The sequence below is a fragment of the Diabrotica virgifera genome, chromosome 7 (assembly GCF_917563875.1).
Source record: "Diabrotica virgifera virgifera chromosome 7, PGI_DIABVI_V3a".
NCBI lineage: Eukaryota > Metazoa > Arthropoda > Insecta > Coleoptera > Chrysomelidae > Diabrotica > Diabrotica virgifera.
The window spans coordinates 56,871,144-56,879,945 of record NC_065449.1 but is presented as its reverse complement, the minus strand read 5'-3'; positions in this window follow the sequence as shown (position 1 = coordinate 56,879,945).

Below are 8,802 nucleotides of genomic sequence, written 5' to 3'. Positions count from 1 at the left end.
ATAGAGAGGCATGGAAGAAGGAAGAGGAGGCCTATTCTAATCAAAATGGGGGAGACACGTGTGGTCAATATAGCAAGAGATAAATTACCAATTACTCCAGGGTAATAAGCTAGAAATAGACCATGTTCGGGACACTCAAAGATCCAGGTAGCTGAATACTTTTTTAGTTATTGTAGACCTATAGGAAGAAAACCTACCTGTTTCCTCCCCAGTGTTCGCGTCCGTTTTTTAATTATTAACAATTTAGTGCAAAAATCGTGATTTTTTCGATTTTTTGTACCCCATTCAAAAGCTAAATAGTTGACATAAAATTACAAAATTTAATTTTTTAGAACATTGAAAAACCTTCAAAATGCCGATTTTTGAAAGTTAAAAAGTTAATTTGTTGCTATGCAAACTGCAAAATAAGTGAAAATCGTTATTTGCTAATAACTTTTACTAACACTAGGTACCTTAGAACTTTAGTGTTTCACACAAAGTTGGGTATTGGCAAACCCTTAAAATTTGAGACCGATCCATTAATTAGTTTAAGAGTTATTCTAATTGTTTATCCCAGAGACCTTTATTTTGCAATAACATAAGACAGAAAATAATGAAGATAGGGCAATTTTGCGTATGCCAAATGAAAGTAGAAAACTGATGCTATCAAAAAGTACTAAAAAAAGATAAAAAATTATCTAATATAGTCAAAAATCCTAATGCCAAATTTGTGAAATTTTGTAGTTTATAAACATTTAGCGTAACTTTAAAAATATTGTCCGTAGAAAAAATCATTTTACATAATATTAGAAAAGCTGGTATTTTACACGAATTTTTAAAAATTTAGTTAAATTGGGACTAGTCGTGTTAAGTGAAGGGGGAGCTGGGAGCCTATAAATGCATGAGTTCAAAAACTAAAAAAGGCAACTTAAAAATACTTTCATTTTCTATATCTCGAGATCTACTGAATATATTTTGGTCGTTCTTTTTAATTTGTATGTAATTTTTCTGTACATTACAAATATATGCAATTTGTCTAGACATTTATTAATTAATAAACAGTCTACCTAATTTGGTTAAACAATTTTGAAAAAGAAAAAATAATTTTTTCCCAAAAATCCCTGATTTTAATCATACTATTAACTATTAACCATAGAAAAGGTGAAGGTATACTTTAATTAATAAATTATCTTCAATAAATAATTATCTAATAAAAATCATTTATTTATTAAAGTGTACTTTAACTTTTTCTATGATCATTAATGATACTATGATTACAAAAAATAGATTCTTGTAAAAAAAATATTTTTTCAAGAATTGTTTTTAAACAAATTAGACTGTTTATTAATTAATAAATTTATAAGCAAATTGCATATTTGTAATGTACGTAGAAATTACATACATATATAAAAAAGGAAGATCAAAATCCATTGAGTTGATCCGGAGATACAGAAAATTATATTCCTTTGAAATTGCTTTTTAGGTATTTTAACTCGGTGGATTTGTAGGTTCCCCCTCTAGTAATCGCTTGAATTACATTTTTGAAAAATCTTAGAGGGTGCTGTGAAGGTACAATGTTTGTGCAAATTTTTTAAGTAAAAATACAAATGCCATTCTTAAAAATGGCATTGATGAGATTCCTTAATTATTATAAACAAATTAGCTGTGAATTAAAAAATCATATGGCTAACTTTGTCCCAAATGAACACAGGCTAAATTTTTTTATTTGAAAATTCGTGTTAAAATACTATCTTTTCGAATATATAAAAAGATTGTTTCTACGGACAACTTTTTTAAAGTTATTCTAAATGTTTATAAACTACAAAATTTCAAAAATTTTATATTAGAATTTTTGACTATATTAATTATTTTTTTATCTTTTTTTAATACATTTTGATACTACCACTCTTCTACTTTCATTTGGCATACTCAGAATTGCCCTATCTTTATTATTTTCTGTCTTATCTTATTACAAAATAAAGGTCTCTGGGATAAACAAATAGAATAACTTTTAAACTAATTAATGGATCGGTCTTAAATTTTGAAAGTTTGTTAAGTACGCCAATACCCAACTTTGGGTGAAACACTAAAGTTCTAAGGTAGTTTTAGTAAAAGTTATTAACAAATAACGATTTTCATTTATTTTGCAGTTTGCGTAGCAACAAATTAACTTTTTAACTTTCAAAAATCGGCATTTTGAAGGTTTTTCAATGTTCTAAAAAAATGAATTTTGTAATTTTATGTCAACTATTTAGCTTTTGAATGGAGCGCAAAAAATCGAAAAAATCGCGATTTTTGCACTAAATTGTTAATAATTAAAAAACGGACGCGAACTCTAGGCAGGAAACAGGTATGTTCTCTTCTTATAGGTCTGCAATAACTAAAAAGTACAGTGAAACCTCGATAACTCCGATTAATCGGGACCGCGGCCGATCCGGGTTATCGAAAATCCGGGTTAGCCGGAGAATATGGTAAAAATTAATAACATACGGTATACTTACAGATAAACTCCGTTATAATTGAAATATCATGAAATATAAATATATGCACAGTACACATCTAAATTACGTATAGTTGTATAGACTATAATAGAGTATTGTTCATTTTTTGGTAAAAAAGCTCACGCGTAGACAAAAAAACACGCAAACACAAACCTATCTGAAGCACGATTACAGAACGGAAGCGAAAAATACGACTGTACTATACACAATACGGTCACAATCGGAACAATGTTATGTTATTTAAGAACAGTGGAGACTATAAGACAATTGTTTAAAAAAGAATTTTTTAAATAATCTTTTTTGAACAATGCTAAGACAGTTTGAAATAAATAAAGGAATACAGGTGCCTGTTGTTTCCGATAATCCGAGTCAATGAACGTCGCTCTGCCGCCGTGTGCCATGAGTCATTTTTACTATCGTATTGTTCAAATTACACAAATACACATTATCTCTCAAATATTATATTACATACATTTTTATTGTTCAAATGTTTGTCCGGAATGAAAAATCGGTCCGGGTTAGCCGGACTTCCGGGTTATCGGGGGCCGACTTATCGGGGTTCCACTGTAGTCTTTTTGTTGTACTACTACTAAGTAGTAGATCTTTGAGTGTCCCGAGAAAATCCTTTATTACTCTGGACTAAATCGGTAGAAGACGTATCGGCCGACCGCGCAAGAGATGGAGTGACAACATTCCATAATTCCATGGAGGCATCAATCCGCCAATGAACATGCACAATTGCTTATAAAGAGGAAGAAGAAGATATTTTATGTTTAAAGGACATCGCACACATTTTATGAAAAATATAATGTCACTCAAATTCAATAAAATTTATACGAATAGATTCGTTTTAAATTAACGGTCAATTCTTATCATTGCGCCAAAGTTTATGGAAATCGCATTTTTCGAGTCTATAAACGTGTCAGTTATAATCACTATTGCTCTGGGTGCTATTCAAAACAGCTTAAACCCCGCTGAGCCTAAGCGGATTAGTGAAACTATTATAATAAGATGCTTAATAGCCCGAGAAGATTTATAAAGTACCTATAATTTGGGTATTTTAAAATAGTTTTTCTCTCTCTAACTTATGTACCTACCCATTTGATTTCAGATTGATTTATATCAATTTCTGCTCTTATTATTGAAAATTAAGAGTTGGCGCAATAATAAGAATTGACCGTTAAATTGAAACGAATATATTCATATAAATTTTATTGAATTTGAGTGACATTATATTTTCCATAAGATGTGTGCGATGTCCTTTAAGTTTTGATTTTTTGATACATTGTCTTCCATTATTGTATTAATGGAAAAATATTGAAATAGATCGAAATATAAATCTTTTCAAATTTGAAGAAGGAAATAGCAGTTAACCCTAATTCGACAACAAAACAAACTACTACTACAAACAGCCAACACTTCTAACAAAAGCCAAACAACGTCAAGTTACTGTAGCGCATAATTACGATTGTCCCGGTTGTCAGAGATAGCTGGATCGGCTTTGAAGCAGCTGCAGGATCGGATTCGCCACCTGGCAGCCCCTGTCATTGACAGGCTCTATGACTAGGGTGACAAAATTCATCCACGCCCACTTGATTCTTCACGCCGTGACTTTTCAAGCCGTGTCGGATTTAACTGGATACCTTTTTAGGAACGATAGAAAAATGTAAGCAAAAGATTAGTAGAATTTTGTGGGGTACCTAATTATTTGTAACATTAACATAATCACCGAAGGGTGTAGGTATATTATGGTCTGAAATGATATCCCAGTTTCCTTTTTACATACATTTAAGCAAACAAACTCAAAAATCAATATCAACAGATTTGATAATACAAGGCGTAAAAGTATATAAAGATAAACAAAGTGACAAGAAAATATAAAAAAAGATAATAGTTAACTTGAAATGAAAGACAATATTTAATTTATTCCGTCTTCGTGATCTTGAACTCTTGTTCCATATTATACAGTGTGTCAATTTGAAAAGGTGCCACCTTCTATAATAAAAATATATAAATATATATAATATATAAAATTATATAAAAATATATATAACATTATATTGCTTTTCAGTACTTTCGGAAAAATCTTAAATTTAATATTTGAAAAAATTTTTGGAGTTCTGAACTCTATACGCTGTGAGCTCGTACGTAGAGGGGATATTTATAAATTCGCGAGCGCCAGTAGTGGCAAGTCTGTAAACGTTTACCGGAAATTTGACATAAATGTCAAAGTGATTAATTTAAAATTAAAATTAAAAACATTAATTATAAGAAATATTAGTTGGTCAAAGCTGTGGTATATATTTTTACCTTAAATATACTTACGTTTTAAATACTCAATTTACGTTTTTTTAATGTTCCGTAATATGTAATTATAAATTAATCAATTAATCTTAGCGCCATCTACACGATAATTGAGAAAGTATCCGAAGTAAGAAATTAATATTTCATCAATAGAACGTCAAAATGATTAGCAAAATCTTAAAAAAATCTGTTACAATTTAATTACTTTTTAGCGTTGTAAATATTAAGCGATAACAATTAAATAATAAATTTAAAAATTACCGGTGAAAGTTGAATTAGTAATCCGCCAGGAGCGACACCAGCGAAGCTCAGAGAGTATAGGTACTTAATATCTTTATGGTTTTTCTTGATTTTTTCCAAAAAATACTCCAAAACATACTCAAAATACTTTAATACTAAAAAAATATTTTGGAGTTCTGTACTCGATATTTTTACGGTGTCACTTCATTTTTCCAAAAGTACTAAAAATAAGTAGGTATATATATGTGGTATTTTTAAAGAAAAGGTAATAGAACTCATTTAAAAAGAGGTATTACCCAGCCACCCTTTTCATTAAAGATTTTGGGGGTTGTGTCCCCCCTCTAAAGGGTTGATGTAATTTAGTTGAAACCTGGTCTATAAAATGCCGCCCTTACAAATAAATTTGACGTGGTTTTGCATATTTTTAGATTTTCTATATTTCTATAGGAACCAAATTATCGAGGGTGGTACCTTTTCAAATTAAAACGCTAGATATATGCTTCTTTTCATGAGCATTTTTCAGTGCGTCACAAATGATAGAAAAAAGGTAAGTCCGTGATAATACACATTTATGACATTTATTCTAACATGACATTTTAGTTAAATCTGACAATTGTCACATTTTATTTGCAATTTAGTATAAAAACAAATCAATTGTTTATTGCATTTATAAAATGGTATTTTCTTTGATTTGTATAGTCTTATAAATTGTACAGATTATATTCGTAAATATATATTATATAATTAGTAAATAATTTTTTTCCTATTATAGCGCCATCTATGGACAACTAGATAAAATGTTATAAATGTCACCGACGAAATGTAATCACCGACGTGCGTTTTTTTCTGTCACATGCAATTTATTGCGTTAGAAAGAAATCGAAAAACTGTGACGCACTGAAATATCCTCATGAGAAAAAGCATAGTATTTTCGTCTGTAACTTAGCTGTAGTTTTGGTTGCATAATTTATTTTTATATTCATTTTAAATACTTATTGAAATTTTAGCCGTAGCTGTGCTGATTTTGTGGCCATATCTCGGCTATGATAATGATAATCACTTGACCAGCATAGTTCATGTTCCTTTCAGTTCCTAATCTGTTTAATAATAATTGTTTAATATAGTTCTTCCTTTAGAACTCTAACTTTTCCCATGCATGAAATTATTCACGAATTACTTTTTATAATAGGTCTCTTTTTTAGTCACAGAAATTAGTATCGCAAAATTAAGTCAGTCGCTTGTCTATAGAAACCACAATAAGTTAAACAAGGATAAACAATATGGCATGTCGTTGATTCCTTGTTTACTATGATTTTTAAGTGAGAGTGACATTAGCGCATTTGTTGGTAATTATGTGAATTTATTGTTTATTTGGTTTTTCAAATTATTTGACTTTTAGGGCCGGTTGTTCGAACGCTAATCAACAATGATCATTATTAAATATTTAATTACTGTCACCAAAACTGTCAATGTCAACTTTGTTTGGGTTGCTGAAAACATAATTAATTACAATTATGAGATTTATTATTAATTATGTTAATAATTATTGTTATATTAATTGATTATAGTCTCAGAATTGTAATTAATTATGTTTTAACAATTGACATTGACAGTAATTAATTATTTGATAATGATCATTGTTGATTAGCGTTCGAACAACCGGCCCTAAGTCTTTAAGTATGTTATTGTAATTTTTATTTTCAAATATAATTATTGTTAGAACGACTAACTACTGTCCTCTCCTGATTTGATTACTTCCGGTAAGTACCTATTTATTTTTTTACGTGACAGGTAATATCTAGGAGTGTGGCTATAGTTCTGTCGAATGGAAAATTATTTGTTTATTTTCGTGATTACTGTTAAACATTTTTGTTTTTTTAAATTTATTACCGTTCTATATTTATCTTTATAATAGTAAAATAGTCGGTATGATGTTCAAGCTGTTTATTGTTGAGTCGATCAATCTAATCAATAGTGAAAAAAATTAAACAATTCAATAAATAACTTTATAAAATGCGTCCACGGGATAACAGCCATTTCCCAATTATTACCACTGACAGTACGTATCAATGATACTACACGTCAACGTACGTTTCATTTTATGTTTTGATTTAACTTGTTTGAAAATGAACCATGACCAATGGGCAAAAATAAAATGGAACAACTATAATTAGAACTGCTAAAATATACTCAATAGGGCTTTTCATTAACAGTCATTTGTTTCGAGCTTCTGTCATATGTCGTATACTCCGTGTATATTATTATTATATACAGATTATACAACCTATGACAGAAGCTCGAAACAAATGACAATCGATGAAAAGCCCTATATCTCGCTGTAAAATTTATATGTTTAGAATTATTATACAAGCATAATAAACAGAGCTTGTTTTTGATCTTCTTAATTTTCTTCTTCAAGTTCGATATTCTCTTGAAGGATATTTTTCATCTTCCCATATTTGGTTTCCCTCAGATTTTGCCTTGTATAAGGAGTTATATTATTTACTGAGTATGTTTGCCCTCTCATTACATCTCTTAAGCAGGTACTCAAGTCCTTTGGTCAATACTAATATTTGCACGTTTCTTTGACACTCTTTGCATCCATGATATACGTATGATTCTTCTTTAAAACCCAAATTCAAAGGCTGCGAATTTATTTTTATACAGTTGAGTCCATGGTTCTTTACTCGTTCGTCATCATTTTTTTTACGCCACGCAACTGCAAGTAACAGAAAGTGGATACTGCTCCGATCACCGATTATATTATCAAATTTGACGTTATCAAATAAATAGAATGTAAAATGTTAATTTTGCTTAAAAGTTTTGGTGCAGATTTACAGCTACATTTGAAGTAGCTTAATAAATTCTTTTAATATCATTAGTAATTAATAAATAAATAACCAATTTATAAAAATTATAAAATTAAATATTTCCTTTTTGTCATTTCTTTCACTTTTTCGGAAACTTAAACAAAACAATTTCTTAACTGTGTGAATAAGGTTAACTTTGTAAGTAAATTAATCACAAAATAAAATACACTTACCATAAAATTTCAATAAAATTAATTGTGAAAACAAATGTTTATGTAATTAATATAAATAACTTCTAAAGTCAGAAACAGGACAAAAAACAGCAAAAAATCGAACAAACTGACAGCCAAAAGTAAACAAACCAGAAACTTCACAAATTGTAGTTGTATTTAAACACTGAAATCGACACTTCAATTTACTGAGTCTAGGCTTCTAGAGAATTCATAAAAATATAGGTGTCTTTATTTAATAACAGGCAGTAGATGGTTTGATTCTAGTTTCATGCGTGATCAAGAAAATGATGCTAGATAAAAAGTATGTGTTTTATCTCTCCAGGTATTAATGACGCACGAGTAAAGAACCATGGACTCAACTGTATATTTGCTTTAGTGATCACTCCTCCATACCATAGAGAAGAATAGAATAACATAACACGCAAGCATACTTGTCTTACCCGCAAGAAACATAGTTTCTTATGGAGTATGTACTCTGGTGAAATGACCAATTCTTTTTTAATGTACAAATCTTACATCTACGACTATTAATATGACTGATTTTCTTATTATCCAAGTTATTAGTAGACGTAAATCTTGATCAGTGGCGGATCCAGAATTTGGGGGGGGGGCATGGATCTTGAGGGTGATTTACCCATGGGCGGATCCAGGAGGGTGTCACGGGGCTCATGACCCCCCCCCCCATAATGGTAAACCCACTTATCCTAGGGTTGGTAAGACTAAGTGACCTTGCAT